The following is a 23,120-nucleotide window of genomic DNA, read 5'->3' as shown; positions in this document are numbered from 1 at the left end:
TGTCCTCACTATTATTTGCCTTAAATTAAGTTCTGATTTCTTTCTTGATTTTCTCATTAATCCAGTGACTTTTCAGTGGTGTGTTTTCAGTTCCTTGTATTAGAGACTTTGTTTTCTTTTTGTAGTTGATTTCTAATTCAATACCTTCATGGTCAGAGAAGATACTTGGTATGATTGAATCTCCATAAATTCATTGATATTTATCGTGTCACTCAGTATGTGGTCAATCATTAAGAAGGATCCTTGTACAGGGCCTCCCTGGTGGCGCAGGTGGTTGAGCACCGCACTGTGAAGCTGTCCACAGCCTCTGCAGCAAGGGTTCGATCCTGGCTGGCCGGCCAGCAAGAATTCCACATGGCGCAGCAGACCTCTCCTGTCTCACCTGCTGCTCCCCTCAGCAGAGTATTTCGTTAGTCTGCCTGTTCTGCTCCCTGCTCTGTCTCTCGTGAGTCCTCTCACCCCCCCCAGCGCATCTGGCCTATACCCCAGCTCTTGCATAAAAATAAATAAATCAAAAAAAAAAAAAAAAAACCCAAGAATGTGCCTCCCCGGTGGCACAGTGTTTGAGCACTGGATTGTGAAGCTGCCTGCAGTCTCTGCAGCGCCGGCTCGATCCCCGGCCACTGGGTAAGGGTCCCACATGGCATGCAGACCTCTTCTGCCACCCACTGCTCCCCTCAGCAGTGTATTTCATCAGTCTGTCTATTCTGCTCCCTGCTCTGGCTCTGGTGAATTCTCTCATCCTCCTGCCCTTCTGACTACACCCAGTGCTTGTATAAAAAAAAAAAAAAAAGAATGATCCTCGTACACTTGAGACAAATGTGTATTTGGCTTTTGTGTATATGTGTGTGGGGGGGTGCAGTTCCCTAGATATGTCTATTAATCCCATAGTGGTCTAATCCTTTGTTTAGGAAAATTGTGTCCTTATATATTTTCTACCTCATTGTTTTGTCCATTGGTGAGTGTGAGGTGTTGGAGTCTGCAAGGTATATGTATTTTCTCCAATGTCTGTTTTCAGATTAGAAATTAGTTGTCTAATGTATTTTGTTGCTCTTCTGTTGAGTATATATTGATGAATGTTATATCTTCCTGTTGTATTGTTTCATTAGTCATTATTGTCCATTTCTGCCTCTTGCTACCTTTTAAAGTTGGATGCCTATTTTATTGCATGTCTGTCCTAGCTTTACTTAGGGTGCCATTTGCTTGTAGAATATTTTCTTTCCATTGTCTTTCAGTCTGTGTTTATCATTGGGATTTAGGTGTGTTAGCAGCAGAAGGTTGGATTATGTTTCCAGTTCCAACTTCATACTGTATAGCTTTTATTTTGCCAGTTCAGCGCACTGACATTTGATACAGCCATTTTGATCTTAATTTTTTTTGTTTGTTTTGTTTTAATTCTATTTAATTGCTTTTTCAGTTTTTTGTTCATCTCTTTCATTTATTTTTTTTTAAAGATTTATTTATTCATGCATATAAGAACCGGGGTACAGGCCAGATGCGTGGGAGGGTGAGAGGATTCACCAGAGACAGAGTGGGGAACAGAACAGGCAGACCTACTGAAATACACTGCTGAGGGGAGCAGTGGGAGAGACAGGAGAGGTCTGCCGTGCCATGCGGGTATCTCCCTGGCTGGCAGGGATTGAAGCTGCACTGCAGAGGCTGTGGACTGCTTCACAGCGCTGTGCTCAACCGTCTGTGCCACCACAGAGGCCCCATCTCTTTCATTTAAATACAAAAATTCCTTTTAATACTTCTTGGAGAAGGGGAGGTAAAGACTGCAAACTCCTTGAGATTGTGTTTATCTGAGAAGGTCTTTATTTTTCCCTCTATCTTTGCAGGAGGGAGTTTTCTTCTTGGCAAATTTTTCTGGGTGTATTTTGAATATGTCACTCCATTCTCTTGTTGCCTGCAGTGTTTTTCTGGAGAGTCCGGTGTTAGTCTACTCAGGTTTTCTTTATATCTGTTTCTTCTCCCTTGTCAGCTTAACTATTTTTTCTTTATCTTGAACTGTGGTAAGTTTTACTACTCTGTCTGGCTATAGGTTTCCTTTCCTCTAGTAGCTTGATTTTCTTTCATCTTCCTGTATTTGCATGTTCAGTTCATTCTTCAAGTTGGGGAAGTGTTCTGTTATTTCTTTAAATAGTTTTTCAGTTCTTTGCTCTCTCTCTTCTCCTGTTATGCCTATCATTTTGATGTTTCTTTTCTTTGAATTCTCTTTTTTTTCTCTTTTATTTCTCTTTTCCTATTTTGTTCTTTCCCCATTTGCATCTTTGAGCTCACTGATTAATTCTTCCATTTGGTTTGTCATTTTTCCTTGGTTTCTCCAGAATTTTTTATCTCCCCCATTGCTCTCTCTACTTTTTGCATTTCTATTATTCTCTTTTTAGAGTTTTAATTTTGATCTTCTGTTCATTGTGTTTCTCATGGCATTAATTTGCTTTTCTGGGTTTTCTTAAATATCTAAACTTTTTCTGAGTTTTCTTTTTATTGTTCCAATTCTTTAATTTTCTTATTGCAGTTTTAAATTCTGGGTCTGATAGGAAAAAAAAAGCTCGTCTATCTCCTGTAACTTGGCTCTGGAGATTTGTTTTCTTTCTGTGGTGCAGTTTTCCCCTGAAGGCTTGCATGGCCATTTGTATTTTCCTTTCTCCCCATTATATGCTTTTGATTTGCTCTGCTGTAGTAGAACATTTGCTGTGTGAAGGTCTTCCTCTCCCGCTGATCTGGCATTTACTGTTTGGTGAGCATGGCAGCTGAGTCCTTGTGGGGTTAAGTTTGATGTTGGGAATTCGCTTTGAGTCTGATTGGGGCTGGGATCTGGGCATGATAGCATATGGGGCTGGGAAGGCATGGGGCCTCCGCTAGGGTCAGTTGTATCCCCCATTCCAAAGATGGAACAAAGAAACTCAAAAGGTACAATATTCAGCACTAAAATGTACAGTATTCAACAACAACAAAATTACAAGGCATGCAGAAAAAAAAAAAGTATGACCCAAAGCCATGGAAAAAAGAAATGAAGAGAAATGTTCTGTGTGGAAGTGCAGACATTGTTCTTACTAGACACATACTTTATATTAGCTATTTTAAATATTTCAAAGTCCTAAAAAATCATATCTAAAGAGTAAAGGGAAATTATGAAAGTTATATCTTACCAGAGAATATAAAGAAAGAAACATGAATTATACAATGGAAATTTTGGAGTTGAGTACAATAACAGACTTGTATAAAAATACTAATGGGAAGGGCCTCCCTGGTGGCACAAGGGGATAAGACACAACCTATGAAGCTATCCGCAACCTCTGCTGCAGGAGTTCAATCCCCGGCCAGGTAACTATCCACATGGTGAAGCAGACCTCTCCTGTCTCGCCCACTGCTCCCCTTACCAGTGCATTTGTCAGTCTGCCTGTTCTGCTCCCCACTCTGTCTCTGGTGAATCCTCTCACCCTCCCGCACATCTGGCCTGTACTCCAGATCTTGCATAAATAAATAAATCTTCAAAAAAATTTACTGAAGGGAGTCTTTTAGGTTCAAATGAAAGAACACCAGCCAATACCTTATGTCCACATGAACTGATGGTGGGAATATGATGGTGACTACATATGACAGGAGAAAACCTACACTGTACAAAAATGAACAGTGATGTAAAATATATATTATTATATTATTGTGTATGTAAAATAGAAATTGGGGGGCAGAGCAACATGGCGGCGAGGAGACGCTGCGAGTAAGATCTCCCATTAAAAAAAGTTAATAGGGAGGAAAAGCGGCAGGTCCCAGTGAGAACTGGGACACGGAAGATAAACGGGTGACTCCAGCAAACTACCCGAAGAAGAAACTGGCCATAAAAGAGGACTAGAAGGGAGGGAAGCGCAGAACCCTGCTCCCCTCCCCCGCCCACAGAGGCGGCACTCTCCGACCTGCAGAGAGGAGGAAAACAACAAACCAAAACGGCCAACAAGAACAAACGACACAGCAAGCGGGACTGTGAGTGGAAAGGAACTATTGCAGCCACCACACCCCGTGAACGGGAGCTGAGGCGAACCCTGCAGGATTCGCCACTGCGGTGAGCGAACGGCTCCGGGCGCCATTAGAGAAGAACAAAGACCCCGGGAGATGCGCACACAGCCCGGCTGCCTGTAAGCTTGCGCGGATAGCAGCGCGCTCGGCGCGCTTGAAAAGCAAGTGCAGACCTGGATCACGGCTGCCCAGGTCCCCGCGCCTGTGACCTAGGCTTGCGGGGAGACGACCTAGGCTTGCGGGGAGACGCGCGGAGGTCCTCACTGAGGTGAAGGTCCCTCCCTGAGTAAGCAGGAACCAGGCGCCCAGGCACGGGAGCGGTGCAAAAGGTGCTATTCCCGCACCACTGAACTGGGCTACAGCCCGCGTCCTGGAACTGAGGGCTTTGAACTGAGACCCGATGCACGAAAATTCGGGGCGTGGGTTCTCCACGACGGTGGGGCACGAGGCAGACACAGCACCCCAAAGCTGTTGAGGTGTACCCTACCATTCCCGCTCTGTTCCCTGTCCCACGGGGTGGGGGGAGGCGAAAAACAGCCCCCCAAGGACACTAGGAGAGATCTCGGGCGCCACCTAGCGACCAGGAAAAAAAAGTCACTAACACCCCATAAAACAGGAAATTTCTTAAGACTGCTTGAAAAGGGCAGAAGGCTTCTGGAGGACCCAGTGGCCAGCCGGGAAGTTATTCCACGCCAGGCCCCTTCCGACCAGCAGTCTGAGCCCACAGAGGGAGCAGGCACCCACGTCCGGGGCAGACCGGGTGCGCAGAAGAGTGTGCCTGAAACAGGAGGCGCAGGGACTGCATCCCGCTTCTCCATTTGAGAACAGGGACATTTCTTCAGTAAAAACTGCCTAAAACCAGCAGAAAGCTCCCCCAGAAGACAGAGATGGCTCCTGGAAGAGCCAGAGAGGAGCGGAGAAGTTCACCCAAGATGTCAGTCAGTCCGAGCAACACAGTTTCCCAACGCATACGACAAATTAGAAAACAGACAGTAGGGAGTAGAAGAACCACACGCAACCTAACAACTCCTCAGGAAAGAAGCACACAACAAAAAGAAAACCACTCCCCAGATTGCAACGACAGCAACTTGGAAGAACTTCTGAGCCTTCCAGAAAGAGAATTTAAAATTGCCATGATTAAAAAAGTGATAGATCAGAAGAAGGAAATTGAGTCCCTAAAGAGGGAAGTAGATCAAAGAATTAATGGAGGAACTAAAGAACTCTGGGAAAAGCAATGCAAGCAGAATAGATTAAATGGAAGAACGAATAAGTAATCTTGAAGACACAGAAATAAAAAGAACCAAAACAGAAAAGGATAGAGAAGTAAGAAGGAAAAAGAATGAAGAAAGACTTCTGGAACTATCTGACTCCATGAGGAAAGGAAATATAAGAGTTATAGGAATTCCAGAAGGAGAGGAGAGAGATGTAGGAACAGAGAAAATATTCATGGATATAATTGAAGAGAACATCCCAAATGCGAAGAAGGAGCTGAAAATTGATATACAAGAAGCAAGAAGAACACCAAACTTCCACGACGAAAGGAAAAACACAGCAAGACACATAATAGTAAAGCTCCCAAGAATCCAGGACAAGGAAAAAATAATGAAGCTGACAAGAGGGAAGAAACAGATAACATTCAAAGGAAAACCAATCAGGCTGACATCAGACTTCTCTGAAGAAACACTACAGGCAAGGAGAGAGTGGAGGGACATAGTCAACAGACTCCAAGAAAACAGATGCCAACCAAGAATACTCTATCCTGCAAAGCTCTCTTTCCTCCATGAAGAAAGAATATGGACCTTCCCAGACAAAGAGAAACTCCGGAATGTCATTGCGACTAAACCCCCACTCCAAAAAATACTACAAGGAATCCTAAAGCCAGAACCTCAGAGGGACGAATAACAACGAAAGAAAACCAAAAAAAAAAAAAAAAGTTATTAAAAGAATAAATAAATAAAATCAAAGGAAAGACAAACATAATGGCAAATACAGATGCTAACATATCAATATTAACTCTAAATGTAAATGGACTAAACTCTTCAATAAAAAGACACAGAGTTGCAGCCTGGATTAAGAAACAAAACCCAACCTTTTGCTGTCTCCAGGAAACACATTTAGCTACAAAAGATAAAAATAGGCTCAAAGTCAAAGGATGGAAAACAATCCTACAAGCAAATGGGCCAAAAAAGAAAGCAGGAACAGCTATACTTATATCAGATAAAACAGACTTCAAACTCAAAAAAATAAAAAGAGACCCCAATGGTCACTACATTATGATTAAGGTGACAATACTTCAAGAACAAATAACACTCATTAACATATACTCACCAAACGAAAGAGCACCAAAATATATCAGACAACTGTTGTTCTCTCTGAAAACAGACTCAGAGAAAACACATACGTAGCGGGAGACTTCAACACACCACTATCAACAATGGATAGATCAACAAGACAAAAAATAAGTAAAGAAACTAAAGCTCTAAATAAGGACCTAGAGCATTTGGGCTTAACAGACATCTATAGAACACTAAACCCAAAAAAAACGGAGTACACATTTTTCTCAAGCGCACACGGATCATTCTCCAGGATCGATCACATACTGGGGGACAAGACAAATATCAACAGATACACCAAGATTGAAATCATACCAACCATCTTTTCTGACCACGAAGGCATCAAACTAGAAATCAATCATAAAAAGAAGGCAAGGAACTATCCTACCTCATGGAGATTAAAAGCCACACTACTGGAAGACCACTGCACTAACGAGGAGATCAAAGAAGAAATTAAAAAATTCTTTGAATTGAATGACAAGGAGGACACCAATATCCTAAATGTATGGGATGCAGCAAAAGCAGTAATAAGAGGAAAATATATAGCAATAGAAGCTCACATCAAAAAACAAGAAAGAACTCAAAGAAACAACCTAATCTCGAAGTTCAAAGATCTAGAAAAAGAACAACAAAAAAACCCCAAAACCAGTAGAAGAAAAGAAATAATAAAAACCAAAGCAGAAATAAATGAAATTGAAACTAAAAAAACAATCCAAAAGATCAATGAAACCAAGAGCTGGTTCTTTGAAAAAATAAATAAAATAGACAAACCCCTAGCCAGGCTCACAAAGGAAAAAAGGGAGAAAGCACAAATACACAGGATCATCAATGAAAGAGGAGAAATCACAACGGACACAGCAGAAATCAAAAGAATAATCAGTAACTACTATGAACAGTTATATGGAAACAAGTTCAACAATCTAGAGGAGATGGACAAATTCCTACAACTCTACAATCACCCAAAGCTAGATAAAGAAGAAATAGAACACCTAAACAGACCAATTACAAGCAGCGAAATTGAAATGGTAATCAAAAACCTCCCCAAAAACAAAAGCCCAGGACCTGATGGATTTACAAATGAATTCTACCAAACATTCAGAAATGAATTAGTGCCTATCCTTCACAAACTCTTCCAAAAAATTGAGAAGGAAGGGACAATACCAAACACGTTCTATGAAGCCAACATTACACTAATACCAAACCGAATAAGGACAACACAAAAAAGGAAAACTACAGGCCAATCTCCCTAATGAACACTGATGCAAAATTCCTCAACAAAATTTTAGCTATCAGAATCCAACAATGTATCCATAAGATAATTCACCAAGACCAAGTTGGATTCATTCCAGGGGCACAAGGATGGTTTAACATCCGAAAATCAATCGTTATCCAACACATCAATAAAATGAAATATAAAAACCATATGATAATATCAATAGATGCTGAGAAAGCTTTCGACAAAGTGCAACACCCATTCATGATAAAAGCCCTTGAAATCCTTGGGATACAAGGAACATACCTCAACATCATAAAGGCCATCTATGAGAAGCCAACAGCCAGTATCATTCTCAATGGTGAAAAGCTGAAAGCAATTCCATTAAGATCTGGAACAAGACAAGGATGTCCACTCTCACCACTGCTTTTCAATATAATACTGGAAGTCCTAGCCAGAGCAATAAGACAAGAGAAAGACATCCAAGGAATCCAAATAGGAAAAGAAGAAGTCAAACTATCACTATTTGCAGATGATATGATAATATACATAGAGAACCCCAAAATCTCCACAGAAAAACTAATTCAACTCATCAATCAATTCAGTAAAGTGGCAGGATACAAAATCAACACGCAAAAGTCAGTAGCCTTCCTATACACAAACAATAAATCTGAAGAAGAAGAAATCAAAAAAACCATCCCTTTTATTATCGAAACAAAAAAAATCAAATATTTGGGAATAAATCTAACAAAAGAGGTAAAGGACCTATACAAAGAAAACTATAAAACACTGTTAAAAGAAATAGAAGAAGACACAAAGAAATGGAAAGACATCCCCTGCTCATGGATTGGAAGAATAAACATTATTAAAATGGCCATCCTACCAAAAGCAATATACAGATTTAATGCTATTCCAATCAAAATCTCAATGGCATTCTTCAAAGAAATAGAACAATTATTGATGAAATTCATATGGAATCACCAAAAACCCCAAATAGCCAAAGCTCTACTGAAAAAAAAAAGAAGGAAATGGAGGCATCACACTCCCAGACTTCAAACTATACTACAAAGCCATAAACATCAATACTGCATGGTATTGGAACAAGAACAGACATACAGACCAATGGAATCGAATAGAAAATCCAGAAATAAACCCACAGATTTATGGCCAACTAATCTTTGACAAAGGAGCAAAGACTATGCATTGGAGCAAAGAAAGTTTGTTCAATAAATGGTGCTGGGAAAACTGGGTCGCTACATGCAAAAGAATGAAGCTTGACCACTACCTCACACCATACACAAAAATCAACTCAAAATGGATTAAAGAACTAGACATAAGACCTGAAACCATAAAATACATAGAAGGAAATACAGGCGAAACACTACGTGATTTGCACATCAAAGACATCTTTACAGACACATCACCCAAAGCAGTGATAGTGAAGACAAAGATAAACAGCTGGGACTACATCAAATTAAAGAGCTTCTGCACAGCAAAAGAGACAATAACAAAAACAAAGAGAAACCCCACCAACTGGGAGAACATTTTTGCACCCAACACTAATGATAAAGGACTGATCACAAAAATCTGCAAAGAGCTGATGAGACTCAGCAACAACAAAGAAAATAATCCAGTCAAAGAATGGGCAGAAGAGCTAAAAAGAAACTTCTCTGAAGAGGAAATGCAAATGGCCAATAGACATATGAAAAAATGTTCAACATCACTTGTAATCAGGGAAATGCAAATCAAAACTACCATGAGATACCATCTCACACCAGTGAGAATGGCACATATTAAAAAAACTAGCAACAACAAATGTTGGCGAGGATGTGGAGAAAAAGGAACTCTTGTGCACTGTTGGTGGGAGTGCAAACTGGTCCAACCACTATGGAGAGCTGTGTGGAGATTTCTGGACCTACTAAACATAGAGCTTCCATATGATCCAGCAATTCCACTCCTAGGTATTTACCCAAAGGACACAGAAACATCAATTCCAAAGAGCACCTGCACTCCTATGTTTATAGCAGCACTGTTTACAATAGCTAAGCTTTGGAAACAACCCAAATGCCCAAAAATAGATGACTGGATCAAGAAGATGTGGTACATATATACCATGGAATATTACTCAGCATTCAAAAAAGATAAACACATGCAATTTGCAGCAACATGGATGGCACTGGAAGGGATCATGCTCAGCGAAATAAGCCAAAAAGAAAAAGAAAAATACCGGATGGTCTCACTCATAGCAGGAATCTAGAAAACTTAAATAAGGGACCAGGAAAATGAATATAAGAAAGTGAAAATCAAAATCAACAAAAAACTATGAACCAGAGACACTTTTTGGGGGCTGGGGGGCGGGAGGGGAAGGATTGGGGTCAGAATGGGGCATTTGCAATTGTATGGGGGAATATAAAAATAAAATTTAATATTAAAAAAAAAGCAAAACAAGTGAACATACAATAAAAAACAAAAACCAAAAAAAAAAAAAAGAAATTAATTAATTACAAAAAGAAATAAAGACCCCATAAAGGGACATACATAGCAAATTTAAAGGCATTATTAATGCTTATTTTTGCATTTTAAAATCAGATGATACTGACTTATGTGAACAGGCGCAAAATTGTATAAAGTTGGTTTTTGTGAGATTATATAAAGGGGTAGAGGGGAACTATATTAGAATGAGGTTTTTGTGCACTATTGAAATTAAGTTGGTAGCAACTTCAATTACTAACCAATTATATATTTATAATTACTAATTATAAATTAAGATTAATTGTAATCCCCAAATCAATCAATAAAAAATCCAAAATATGTAATAAAAAAACAAAGGAATTAAAATGATACACTGGATGGCTAATATAACATAAAAGAATGCAATAATAGACAAATGAAGGAAGAAAAAAATACATGTCAATAGGAAATATTATAATGCCAGACGCCAATTCTACTTTATCAGTAATATTATTGAATAAAAATGGGTTAAATGAACCAATGAAAAGAGACAAACGTTTAAAATGGGTAAAACATGATGAACTACATACTGTCTACAAGGCCCACACTTTAGTTGCAAAGACACAAATAAGTTTCATGTAAAAGTAAACAGTCACATCATCTAAACAATAAATGAAAGAGCCTGACTGGATAAGTTAATACTATCAAAATATATTAAAGACCAAAAATCTTACTAAAACAATAAAGAACATTTTAGAAAAAAAGAATCAATGTATCAAAAATACAAATGATTAAAAGCATAATATATCATATACCTAACAACAGTGTCTCAAATAACATGAAACAAAAACTGACAGAATTTGACAGAAGTTAATAATTCAACAATAACCGTTGACAACTTCAATAATATAGTAATTCATTTCTATAAATAATGAATAGATAAAATAGAAAAATTGTGAGCAAGGAAATAAAAGATTTTATAGCACTGTATGCCAACTAGACACAAAAGATAGCCTAAGACCACCCCACCAAACAAGAATAGAATATGCATTATTTTCAAGTTCACATGAAGCATTCTCTAGACTAGATCAAATGATAGGCAATAAAACAAAGGTCCCTAAATGTAAAAGAACTACATTGGAATGAAAGTAGAAAACTATAAATGGAGAAAATTTGGTATTTGTAATTCAGTTTGCATAATTTATGTAATTTGTAAATTTGATTTACCATTTATTTACATAACTATAACATTTCAGGAATTCAGCTTTATACCTAGACATGTGCACATTCGCACACGAACAGCCCCAGCCCCAGTGCCACGACCGCATCAGTTCATGCCATCTACTCTTCTCCCCTCCCCTGCCCCTCCCCTCTGGTAACCACCATAGTTTTCACAGTCTAGGATTATTTTTGTGTCTTTTGCCCATTTATTTTCTTGGTTTCTTTGCATTCCACAAATGAGTGAAACTATTCAGTAATTGTCTTTTTATGACTTGTTTCCCTTAGCATAATCACCTCAAGTTCCATTCACATGTCTCAAAAGGCAATGATTCATCTTTCATAATAGTTGATTAGTTTTCAATTGCCCATATAAACCATAGTTTCTTTATCTAGTTATCTGTCAATGGATATTTAGGTTTAGTCCATGATTTGGTTATTGTGAGTAATGCTGCCATGAACATAGAAGTGCATAAATATTTTCATATTAGAGTTTATATATTCTTTGGAAAAATTCATAGAAGTGGTATTTCTGGATCTTATGGTATTTATTTTTATTTTTTAAGGAATCTTAAGACAGGCATTTTTCATAGAGGTTGTAATAATTCACATGCCCAGCAGCATTGAGGGAGTGTTCTTCTTTCTCCACAACCTTGCTGACTCTTTGTTCCAGTCTTTTTAATAGAATTCATTCTCACAGGTGTGAAGTGATACCACACTGTGGTTCAGATTTTCATTTCCCAAAATGAGTAATGAGCATTTTTTTCATATGGCATGGACCACATGTATTCTTTGGAGAAACTACTTTTTGCTCTTTTATCCACTTTTAACTGTTTTTTAAAGTTGTTCAATTGGATGAAATCTTTATATATTTTGGGAATTAACTCTTTTTTGGATATGTGCTGTGCAAATATTTTCTAACAGTCACTAGTTGTTCTGTAGATATTTCTTTACCTGTGCAAAGGTTTTTCAGTTTGTTTGTATCTTTAAAGATGTATTGATTTATGCATGCAAGAACTGGGGTACAGGCCAGAGGTGTGGGAGGTGACAGGATTCACCAGAGACAGAGTGGGGAACAGAACAGGCAGACTGACGAAACACACTGCTGAGGAGAACAATGGGCGTAGCAGGAGAGGTCTGCTGTGCCATGTGGGTAGCTCCCTGGTTGTCAGGAATCAAACTCCTACTGCAGAGGCTGTGGACAGCTTCATAGTGCTGTGCTTAACCCCTTGCGCCAGAATTAATCCACTTGTTTATTTTTGTTTTTGTTTCTTTGCCATTAGAGTGAGTCCCTAAATGCATCTCTGAGGTTGAGATCTGTGAGCACATTGCCTCTTTTCTCTTATGTAATTTATGCCTTAAGGTCATGCTCATCACTTAGGAGATTGCCAGGGTTTTGGAAGATCTGTGTTACAAATCGATGCAGAACAAATATATGCTAACTTATGCCATGGAATATTATCTAGCAAGGAAAAGGAATGAAGTACTGATACATACATTGTACAGCATGCATGAACCTTGAAAATAGAATAAGTGAAAGCAGCCAGTCACAAATAATACCTATTTTGTGACTGCATTTACATGAATTGTCTGTAGTAGACAAATAAATCCACAAATACAGAAAACAGATTGGCAATTTTTCCTGTACTAGAGAGGGCGGGACACAGGGAGGATTTGCTCATGGGTTAAGTTTCATTACCTCAAAAGTTAATGAATATATCCTAATATTAAATTGTGGTGACAGTTCTACAAATATGAGTTCCTAAAACCCACTGAATTGTACACTTTAAAAAGGGGAATTTTTGGTCTATGAATATAGTTGATATTTAAATTAAATGAAGAGGGCCTCCCTGGTGGCACAGGCGGTTGAGCGCTGCACTGTGAATCTGTTTGCAGCCTCTGCAGTGCGGGTTCAATCCCGGCTGGCTGGCAAGGGTCCCACATGGCTCAGCAGACCTCTCCTGTCTCCCCGCTGCTCCCCTCAGCAGTGTATTTTGTCAGTCTGCCTGTTCTGTTCCCCGCTTTGTCTCTGGTGAATTCTCTCAGCCTCCTGCGCATCTGGCCTGTACCCCAGCTCTTGTATAAATGGAAAAAAAAATCTTAAAAAAAAATAGAAGAAAATAAAATAAATGAAGAGATTGCTTACTTGGGCATTTAAATTCAATTTTAAAAACCCTGTAAGGGGGTCTCCCTGGTGGCACAAGGGGTTAGATGCAACCTATGAAGCTGTCTGAAACCACTGCAGCCCAGGTTCAAGCCCCACCAGGGAGATACCCACATGGCGTGGCAGACCTCTCCTGTCTCAGAGAGAGCTGCTCCCCTCAGTGGTGTATTTCAGTCAATCCACCTGTTCTGTTTCTCACTCTGTCTCTGGTGGATCCTCTCACCACCCACAACCCCCCCATCGCTGGCCTGTACCCCAGCTCTTGTATGCATAAATAAATCTTCTTTAAAAAAAACCCTGTAAGACCACAAATGATACTGACTTGAGGTCAGAACCTGTCCTGGTAGACAACTTCTATCCTCTGGGTGACATTTATGCTTGCTGTCTACATCTCAGGGGTGGATTTCTCTTTACCCTCCCTGGACTCTAATATGTACAAGTCAAGGCCATGTCTTCCAGGTTTTGTCTCCTGTACTGAGCACCTGCTGTGCTGGGCTTGCAGAAGGAATCATACACGTTTGTTAAATGCATTATGTCCCATTCACTCATCCCATCTATACTGATCAGTATCAATCTAACACATGTATCATGCAAGACAGAAAAACAGACCACAGAGTACAAGGCAGAGATGGTTTGAAATCCAAAGTGCTTTGGTGAACCTCATATAAAAGCATCAGGAGTGAGTCATAGATGAATTTATAGGGACCCTTGATTCCTGGATTTGCACTACCCCACTCAAGTCTGTACTAATTGTATGAGCCCTTTATAGAAATAACGGGCACTTTTTAAATTGTTCTAAATATACATATAAAGGCTATTTCTCTGTCTTATGCACCGAAGCGAACTTACTTGTCTTCCTCGGCATCAAATGCTACATGTCCGTCCTCTCTGAAAACAATTTTAACATCAGTAGGAAAACCTTTAACTCTCTGGCTCTGGGTTTTATTTTCCTAACAATTAGGCTGCCATTTCATACTGTCCACAGTCTTCCACTTCTTTCATTTTTGGACCATATCAAGTTGGGATAAATTATAAATTTGACTCACTCAAGACACCAACTGAAATCATTATTCTATTTTACCAGTGTCCAGAATGTAAACAAACAGGGCAATAAAATCAGTGATAGGTAATAGAAGGCTGTGATTGCTTAGTATAATAAAACTGCAAGCAGGGTGACCATGTGGTGTCAGTCACAGAACATAATGCAGACACAAAAAGGTGAGAGTCTCAATGGGCAGGTCTAGACCTAGAGAGCACAGATGTTTTGGTGGAGGGACATTCATTATCTACTGAGCATTTGGTGTCCTGAGTCCACCTGGGGCAGGCTCTCTTTGGAAGTATGAAGTTGCCTATCAAAATCTTGTTCTGGATGTTTCACCTGAAGCCCAGCTTCCCCTTCCTCACCCCCATTCTAATTCAGCTCCCATTTCTGTGTCCCACTTTGCCCAAGGCAGTCCTGGGAAATGATTCAATTCCTTCAGGAAACCCATCGTGTTATAGAAGAGATGAGGTCTATTACCTTGAATCTGTAGGTGACAGTGGGTGTCAGCACTTGATGTTAATGGAATTTTGAGGGCACATCTGGAAAAGGAAGTGTGCTAATTAGCCCTGACTTAATGGATGCTGGAATGGGTCGTGTTATATAATCACCATCTCTGGTGCAGTCCTCATTTAAAGCTCACACATCCCAAAAGAGCCACGCCAAGGCCTGTAGATTTGAGACAACATTGCTCTTCAGGCCATAGTTCTGCCCTTCAAAGACTGCAAGCACACTACCACCCAAGGCTTGCCCCTGCTGGTCCTCCTGCTTGTCCTTCCTTGCTTTCAGAGAGGCTTTCCCTGAAGTCTTGATTTAAGACAATACAGCCTTTCTTCTTCCTTACTTATTTCTTCTCCGTAGTGTTAATCGTCAAGCTATCCACCACACTACCAGCTTAGTGATGTTGACGATGTGTCATCTTTTTAATTTTTATTATAGAAGCACCATTGGTTTACATTTTTGTTAGTGTTTTGGGAGTATAGGATTTGCTCCCTTCAGGTGCAAAAACCTATACTTGTCTGCTTAGCAGATATGAGTGGACTTCCTTCCCAAAATGGACTTTTGTAAAGGAATAGAGGAATCAAATGAAAGAATTCTCAATGGCCATATGGAAGCGATAATGTGGTATAAACACACAATGGAATACTACTCTGCAATCAAAAAAGATAAATTCACACCATTTATGGCACCATGAATGGAACTGGAAGCTATTATGCTAAGCAAAATAAGCCAGAAGGGCAAAGATAAATACTGGATGATGTTACTTTTCTGTGGAATATCAAGAAACCAAACAAAGTTTGTCAAAGACAAACTTTAGAGTCAATCCTTGGTGATGTGTCTTCTTACTTAGGACACCAGCACCTAGAGGGCAGGGGACAAGAGAGTCCTTGTACATCTAGTAGGCTGGGTTAACAGTTTAACCAATCAACTCAATGCCTTCCAGGGATGGATCATATTGCACAGGTTATGTTGGATCTGTAGGCATGATCTGACAGGTCTATGACTCCAACCCCCAATTTAGAAACCAATAGCAAGCCCAGATTTTATTTTACAAAATCAAGTCAGTCAGAGTTACCTGTGTGGGGGAAGATGTAAGGACCAAAGTTTATTGGAATCTCTTATATTGACAAGTGCCCTCATAGACACGCTCATCCCTCAGGTCATTAGCTCATGTTCCTTTGTCTAGCAACTTATAAACATGATAGGACTGTGGACTTTCTGGACATTTTCTTTGCTTCTCACCAGAGGAATTCTTCAAAGCAAACAAAGTTACTGTCTTGCTGATTTATTGTCCCAGGCAGCCTGGCCAGGGTGGAAAGGACATTTCCAGCAGAGCAAACTATTGAATTTTTTTCCTTTTTTAGTCTACAGCACCCTTTCCAAAATCTCTTTCTGTAAGCTTGTGTCATACAATGCAATACAGTTACATTCTATTGTCATCGTCTGTGTCACATTCTGGGATACCCGAATTTGCGACATGATTCTTTAAAATTTAGGTAGACCAAGGGTCATTCTTTGTGCTGTGAGTTCTATGGGTTTTGACAAATGCATGTTGTTAAATGTAGCTGTCTTCATAGTATTTTCCCAATAAGTTACTTGTCTTTTTAACATCATTTTTGTGGAGCATAAACTTTTAATAAAGTGCAAAGGTCTGTTTATTATTTTATAGGTCATGCTTCTAGTGTTTTATCTAAAAAGTTATTAGCAAATCCAAAGTCACATATATTTGTATTATTATGTCTTATTTGAGAAGTTTTATACTATTACATTTTACTTTTATGTTTATGATTCAATTTGAGTTTGTCATTTTTTAATAAGTTTTATGTCTGTATCTAGGTCCATTTTATTAGTGTTGTTGGATTTCTGTGTATAGGTCCCCTGCACATTTGGTTAGATTTATGCTTAGGTATTTTTTCTTTCTTTTCTTTTTTTAGTTTTTATTTATTTATTTTTAACGATTTATTTGTTTGTTTGTTTGTTTGTTTGTTTGTTTGTTTGTTTATACAAGCACTGGGTACAGTCAGAAGCACGGGAGGGTGAGAGAATTTACCAGAGCCAGAGCTGGAAACAGAACAGGCAGACTGACGAAGTACACTGCTGAGGGGAGCAGTGGGCGGCAGGAGAGGTCTGTGCGCCATGTGGGACACTTGCCGGTGGCCGGGGATCGAAATGGTGCTGCAGAGGCTGCGGGCAGCTTCACAGTTCAGCGCTCAACCATTGTGCCACCAGGGGAGGCCCTGCTTAGGTATTTCTTTTGGGGTAGAATTTTTATAAAAGATAATGTTTCTTTAATTTTAAATCCCAGTTGTTCATGTTGCTTATGGGGAAACTAATAAAAATTGTATATTGACCACGTATCCTGCAACCTTCCTATAGTTGCTAATTATTTCTGAGTTTTTTTAAGCTTCCTAGTGGTTTTCTACCTGGAATACATAATTGATTGTTTCATATCAGTATGTATTCCCTTTATAGTTTTTCTTTTCTTTTACTTATCATATTAGTTAGGACAGCCCTCTGTAGTGGCAGAGGACAAAATGGCCTTTTTCTCCATCTGAAGGGGAAACCTATTTGGTGGCTCATCTTTAAGTATAATGTTAGTTACATGTTTTCATTTATACATTTTATTAGTTTAAGGAAAAGCCCTTTAAATCCTGGGTTTTTGAAAAAAATATTTTAATTTCAAATGTGTGTTGAAATATATTGAATGTTTTTATGTCTGTTGATATGATATTATGTTCTTTTCTTATTCACTCTTAATGTAAAGTGTTATATTACTTGATTTGTAAGTGTTCAACTGGTCTTGTATTACAGGAATGAACCACACTTAGTCATGATATATATAATTTTTCAATAATTTAAATACAAGTCACTGGACTTGATTTTTTTTAACATCTATACAGTTTTATTGTCTTTTTATTGTATTTATTTGTTTGGGTTTAAAAAGTAATTATGGTCTCCAAAAATGAATTGGGTTGCGCATGAGAGGTAATACGGAGGCAGAGTGAAGACACTGGGCTCACCGCCACCATATGCTCACAACACTGCAGGACAACATCGATGTCCCTGAAAGAGAAATGGGTGACCAGGGCACACACCAGGAGCAGGGACTGATGGCAAGAGACAGGGAAAACTTTAACTGACCTGCATCTACAGTTATACTGGAGCAGAATTAAACCCCATACAGATGTGGACTCGGGGACACACCCACATTGGGGACTTTGGAGACTCAGCACTTCCCTCAGCGCTGGGCTCAACCCACTGGGCCATCCAGGAGGCCCCATTTTTGAAGACATCATACCAATTCTCTGCAGCTTGGAGTGTTTTTCTGATGGAAGGAGGTAAATGAACACTTCATGCCTATAGAAGCACACACATGCCACACTCATGTACAGACTCACATGCACACACTTGCACACAGTACAAGACATGCACATACACCTAAAGAAAACAGTGCAAATACCTGATTCCATCCTCACTGCTAGCTCTGCTTCACGTGCCTGTCTCACTGTCTTACACCATGTGACCCCTCTGACTTTTCTGCAATTTTCTAAATGCTTTCCAGAATTTTCTAAATTTTCTAAACTTTTCACTGCTGATTACAAGAATGTTAAAGGAAATGTAGGTCTCTGGTGTCCGATGTGTTGGAAGTGTGGGCGCAGTCATAAACGGGAAGCAAATGCGGTCGGTTTCAAACACCAATTTAATGTGTCCTGGGATAGATATTTAACTGAACAATTCCTTTCAGACTGTCTCCTCCAGGTGGAGAAAGAGCGTCCAGATGCCTCCATGCCCCAGGGCCCCTCAGGCCTAGCGGGTTACCTGGCGGTGCCCTTGCAGTGGGAGCCAGTGTGTCCACGGCAGCCGCCTCCTCACTCCCTCTGGGACCTGCGTGGGAAGAGCAGAGCCAGTGAAGCCCAAGCACGGAGGGACCTGTTGAGGAGGCTCTTTCCTTAGTGACATCTCCTGGGGAGTGCTGCACGGACTCAGAATGCAACAAGGCACTGATGGAAACCCGGAGGCCCTAATGAGGCGCCATTCGCTGGCAGGTGAGTGATTCTCCAACTTGGAATCTCTGTTTTGCAAAGGGGTCCAGTACAGAGGTTCTTCCTACCATGGATGTCAGTCCTTGACAACGCAAGTCAGCCCAAAGAGCTCCTGCATGGTCTGCGCTGTCCGGGTGCCCAGGGGCCACCAGCAGGGCCCTCCTGGGATAGAGCCTAAGATGGGGAAGCAAGGCCCTGGGGTTCCAGCCTCTGGCCCTGGGGCCTCTGGAGGCTCAGCCCACACAGCTCCACTCCCAGCCTGGGCCCTGCACCTGCTCAGCTGCCCCAAGCCCTTCCCCCCCTGCTCCCCTCCAGGTGCTTCACCAGTCCCGTTGCCCTCCCGGCCCTTCACCTGCTCTGCTCCTGGGACTGCTGAGCTCGCGGACATCTGTGCTCCACGCCCATGGGCTCGTGCTGCTCCTGGCCCCTCTGGCTGGGCCCAGCCCCTGAACCCTCTCCAGGCCTCAGCCTCCGCTGGTGTGCTCCTTTCACCATGGCCAAGGGTGGCTGTCCTGGAGCAGGGAGTGAATTCTGGGGAGGTGCTGGTGCTAATCCTGATCCCCAGCAGGATGAACTCTAGACTGGTGTTTTCCATGGAAGGGTGCACAGGAACAGCAACATTTTAGAATACAGTTGAGTATTCTTTGAGCTCTGGCCTAGTAGCCTCTGCGGGAATGAAGGGTGGAATGGGAATGGTGAGTACGGTGTTTATGGCCCAGTGTCTCTGCAGGGGCCACCGATCTGCTGAACAGGAGGCACCTTCTTGGGGGAGGTGTTCGGGTGGTGCTGGAGGGCTGGGGGGCTGGTCCTCCTCGAGCTGGGGGCCTGGCAGGCAGGTGCTCCTCCAGCTGGGGGGCAGTTGAGGAGGTCGTGCTGAGCTCGCTGACTTTCTGTGGCACGGGGCCTGGCAAGGTGCTGTCGGGCAGCGTGGCTTCCTCCTGCAGGGGGCCTGGCAGCGAGATGGCGCTGTGCCCCCAGGCCTCCCGCAGCACGGGCCCTGACCTGGAGGCCATGCTGGGCTTCCAGGCGGCCGGCAGCAGGGGCCCTGAGCCAGAGATGGAGCTCTGCACGCCGGCGTCCTCCTGCGGGATGCCTGGCCCGGAGGTGGTGGTGGGCTTCTGGGCGTCCTGCTTCGGGGACACTCCCACCCACAAGGTCTTGCGCCCTGAGAACTCAGGCTGCGGGTGGTCCTCCGGCATCGGGGCGCAGTGGGCCCCATAGGGACTGAGGAGCTTGGGGGAGATGGCGGGGCCCGGCCCCTCCTCGTCCGGCCACTGCCTGGAGAGCAGCATGAGGTAGGTCCCCATCACAGGGTCACACCTGTCCTCCAAAAGCGCCCTGTCGATGACCTCTTTCCGGAACCCCAGGCGGACCATGGCTTCTGTCGTGTCCTGGTGCTGGCCCGGGGATGGCTCGCGGCAGGGTGGGAGTCCGTTCGTCAGCCCCACCCAGGGGTGCTGGATGACGCTGTCCAGGGTGCTGCGGCTCTGGGGGTCGAGCGTCCTCATCTTCCTCAGCAGGTCCCGGCACTGCTGGGAGAGGAAGTGCGGCTCGTGGTAGACGCCGCTCGGCACCCTGGCCCGCAGCTCCCCGAGGCTGGTGCCCGCGAAGGCAGCTCCCCGGGGTGACCATGTCGCAGAGGACCCCCCAGGCTCGAGATGTCCGCCGCGGGGCCACTGTACTCCTGGCGATGGAGGCGCTCGGGGGCGCAAACTCCGGGCGGCCGCAAGGGGTCTTGAGCAGCACCGCCCCGAGACCTAGACCTGGGCGCTGAGCCCGAAGTCCGCGAGCTTGACGTTTCGGTGCCGGTCCAGGAGCAGGTTCTCCGGCTTCGGGTCCCGGTGCGCGACGCCCGGGCGTGGCAGTAGCTGAGCGCGAGGATCTGCCGGAAGAGGCGGCGCCTCCGTGTCCCCAGGCACCCGCGCTCCAGCAGGTAGTTCTCCAGGTCGCCCCTGCGGGCTCCGGGACCAGCAGCACCTCGTCCTCGGGGTCCACCACCGGGAAGAGCTGCACTATGCTCGGGTGCCGAAGGACTCATGCAGGCCACCTCGCGGGCCAGGAGCCTCTGGGGCGTGCCGGACTTGGGGACGACCTTTACGGCCACCTCCGTGCCCGTGGGCAGGTGCCGCGCCAGCGTGACCTTGGGTGGGCGCCCTCCCCCAGCGTGCGGAGCGTCACACACGGTCTCAGGGCCAGTCCCTGGGCACACGGGCACGTCGGGCAGGGAGGCGGACCCGCCCCTGCGCGCAGGCCCTGGTGTCTAGAGCCTCGGCACTAGCTCCGCTACCGGATTAGCAAGTGCACTGTTAGCCTAGAGCCAGTAGCACTCGGAAACGGTCCCCGAAACTTAGTAAATGCTACCCGCGCTGACTACTCTACCGAAACACTAAGGACGCTGACCGTGCTGACTTACCTCTACCAGAAACACGGACTATGCTAACCTAACTAGGACACTAATACTAACTAGCTACACATTCAAAAATAAAAACACCAAAAAAAGTAACAAAGATAAATATTTAAAAATATGATAAAAAAACAATTATAAACTAACCACTAAAGTTAACAACACAGACAAAACCAACAAACCACAAGAGAACAAACAACAATTACAAACTAACAACTAAAATAAAAAAAAAGACAAACAACAAAGGGGAAAAAACAACACACACAAAAATAACAACACGAGGGAAAATGGGGGAAATAAAAAAAGAAAAAAATTAAAAACAAATAAAAAATTAAAATAATAAAAAAGAAAAAATAAGAAAATAATAAAATAATAAAGAAAATAAAATAACTAAAATAAATAAAAATAAAATAAATAGCTAAAATAAATAACTGAATAAGAAAGAAAGCGAAAGCAATCCAACCCACCAACACGCGCTCTCTCTCTCTCCCTCCGAGCCCACCGTCACTAGCCCAACACTCCTCGCTCTACCTGCACCGCCGCGGGCCGCAGGGGGGCTTCAGTAGGCTCTGCGGGTGACATCACAGAGCTCTTTGTGGCGTCAGAGCAGAGGCCACGCCCCCGGCAGAGGGCACCCCAGGGGCTTTTCAGCCTTCACGGGACAGCAACCGCCAGGAGCTGTGTGGACAGACTCCCTGGAGCCTGGAACCCTCCCGTTCCAGAGCCCGCAGGGCGCTGGCGAGGCCGTGTCCTCTGTCGCAAGCGACCTGTCCCAGGTTTTGGCTTTTAGGGTCTCTCCGCATAGCCCCCTCAAACCCTGATGCGTCTCACATGACCCGACATATCCACGGGCACAATAAACGACACCATGTTGGGCGCATGAGACGCGACAGAGTCCGCTCTTCACACCCCGACACTGAAAACTCTCTGGGATATGGTCCCACCCCCACCGTTTGGCCCACGAGCTGCGTGTGCCCCTCGGCGGCCCGCAGGCCGGAGGCCGGGGCGGCTCCCGCAGGTTGGCAGATGCTGTAAAGCGGGTCCTGGGGGTGGTGTCCACCCCGCCAACCCCAGCGCTGTGGGGACACCCCCTGACCTGACTCAGCCGGGGCTGGGGGCAGCTGGGGCTGGTCAGCTTCCCCCGAGATTTCTGGCTTGGAAATAATCTGCTCCTGGGGCTCCCCGTTGGCGCAGCGGGTTGAGAGCAGCGCTGTGGAGCTGTCCGCACCTCTGCAGCGCCGGTTCAATTCCTGGCCCGGCAGGGTGGCGAGCAGCCCTCTCCTGTCTCGCCCGCTGCGCCCCTCAGCAGTGTACTTCTGTCGTCTGCCTGCTCTGCTCCCGGCTCTGTCTCTGGGGAATCCTCTCAACCCCCGCACCTCTGGCCTGTGCCCAGTTCTTGTATAAATTAATATTTTTTAAAAAAGATTATTAAAAAAATCTGCTTCTTGCTCGAACTCGGGGTCGGGGAGCAGAGGATGGCAAAGGCCAGGTCCGGACGCTGTGGCCCTGCGCCCTGCTGGGAACGGCCCGGCTTCTGGAAGCGGTGGGTTCGCGTGAGCAGTGGGGTCCGCTGCTGCTCAGGCTGCAGGTTCCCCCCGCCCCCGGCCAACCCTGGTCACTCAGCACCGCGTCCGCGGAGGACCAGGTCTCCCCTGAGCAGCCCGGGGCGCGGCCAGAGCCCCAGGCTCAGAGCCTGGGCTCGGGGGTCGGGCCCAGTGGCCCAGTCCCGGGCCCGGA

Source organism: Talpa europaea (genome assembly GCF_964194135.1).
Source record: "Talpa europaea genome assembly, chromosome: 1".
Classification (NCBI taxonomy): domain Eukaryota; kingdom Metazoa; phylum Chordata; class Mammalia; order Eulipotyphla; family Talpidae; genus Talpa; species Talpa europaea.
The sequence above is the reverse complement of the archived record's forward strand: the minus strand, read 5'-3'. Positions refer to the sequence as shown.